This window comes from Geospiza fortis, unplaced genomic scaffold (genome assembly GCF_000277835.1).
Source record: "Geospiza fortis unplaced genomic scaffold, GeoFor_1.0 scaffold154, whole genome shotgun sequence".
Lineage (NCBI taxonomy): Eukaryota > Metazoa > Chordata > Aves > Passeriformes > Thraupidae > Geospiza > Geospiza fortis.
This window is the reverse complement of record NW_005054397.1, coordinates 1,570,465-1,572,539: the sequence shown is the minus strand read 5'-3', so window position 1 is coordinate 1,572,539 and position 2,075 is coordinate 1,570,465.

The following is a 2,075-nucleotide window of genomic DNA, read 5'->3' as shown; positions in this document are numbered from 1 at the left end:
GCAGATCAAATGTGTATCTATACCAAGTAACTGCTCTGTCCACAGTTAGCCCTCCAAGCTTCCCAGATGTGAAACATACCACGTGCTATCCCATGTGACACAAGAGATGGTTGGATAGTGGTGACATTTAAAGGTGAGGGACAGCAAAGAACCATGTAAGCTTGTAGTTTTCAAATAAGCCTTCCAGACAGACGCCTGCTACCATGTTGTTGTAGACTGTGCTGTTAATATGAGAGATGCAGGCACACCATCATGAGCCTGAAAGGCGTTCGTCAACTGAAGAAGCCGTGCATCCAGTATATAAAAATATCCAGTCTGCTGCATCTAGCATCTCTCACCAACTTTCACAGCTCTGACTCCCCTCCCTTTCTATCACCATCAGCTGAAAGAACACTTTATGAGATTTTCTTCCCCCATTTCTCAAAAGCAGATTTGTGGATTTTCTTAAAGGCTCTGAACATTGCAGGTGAAATACCCAACAGTTCAGTCTGACCATTGAGCCATTATTCCACGGATCGTCCGATCTACTCCACAGCAAGGGATGATAAGATGTAATTGAAAGCTGTCAGAAAAAACCAGGACATGTTTCCAGATGCCCTCCTGCTACCTCCATGTCTACAGCTACTCAAATCCTACAGCAATTTAGAGTGACCTGGCTGTGAAGACCTTGTGGCCTGACAAGACTTCAGCCAAGGAAAGCTGATTCAGGCTCTCCATAGCTCTCCAAAGAGCACATCATCCTCTACGCTTGATCACCAAATGTGGCCATCTATCTTACGAGAATGACACGTCCTAATTAAAGGACATGTTTCTTCAAGCTGACCAGTGAGTTAGTTATCTAGGAAAATATTAATGGGATGGCAAACTCAAATGTCTTACTGGGCTCTATTACCAAGCAGAGACTAGGATTGAGTCCAAATGTGAGTGTTCTCCACCATTATTATCTTAATACATCCCTGAAACAAAAAGCTGAACAATAGAATGTGAAATTTGTTTGCAAGTGCCTCCTCCAAAGTCCCAGAGAAGAAATCTCACTCTGGTCATGTGCCACTGAGCAATGGGAAACTATGACCTTCACATGGTGTGAAGCTCCATTTTCCCCTAAAGGAAGGTGAACACCTTCCCCCAGTCATCTACATTTCCCAGCTCTGGCCTGGGAGATCCTTTCTTCTACTTTTTGGGTCATCTTCAGCAAGCCAATCACTCACTCCAAGGAATATATCTTGCTTCATGAACCATTTGCACACTCAGAGACCACAAATGCCATAAAAGCATTGCTTAGCTGTAAGCACAGGCAGTGCATACCTATGGTCCTGCTGCTTTTTCTACCCTATAGCAGCAAATCAATATATTTGCATTATAAAAATATAAACAATATAGCAATTGTTTCTAAATCTGATCAGGAATAGAAATGGGCAGGCAAATAGGTATTAGCCGAAAAGTGGAACCCACAAACACCTCATTTCACTTTCAACATCTGGGTTTAGATTGTAATCCCTTCAGTAAGAACTAGGTTTACATGATGGGCTGTAAAGCACTTTGCTTCAAACTCAGTCCTTTGGTCTCCATCATCAGTTCAAATAAAAATTTTATTTCTGACCTGCTGGCCACTTTCTAAATGGCCATTTTCAAATTTTAAGCCTGGGGGTACTGTTAGCCAGTAGCCAGACTTGTTTACCTCCTAATACAGCTGACATTAGACTGACCTGAATTTTACAAGCTGGGAACTATTATGTCACGGTGTATAATTAAACCTAAACATATACTTTAAGAAAGAAAACAAGATGTAATGTGGAAAGAATTACCAATGGGTCAAGTTCGGGTCGTAAATTAGGATGCAAATGGTACCACTTACTGTGCCCATCTTTGAAATACAACCTGCCCTACATTCTGCAGAATACGAGAGTTCGGTTTTGAACCTAATTAAAAAATTAGTAATTTATTGATGGTTTTGTTTCACAGAGAATGACGTTTTCACATATTTCAATGAGAAACCAGGGGGATCCCAAGTCCAGAGACCTCGGCGATGTCGCTCAGCAGCCGAGGGGCAGCAAAGCCCGGCTGCTGGGGCGGGG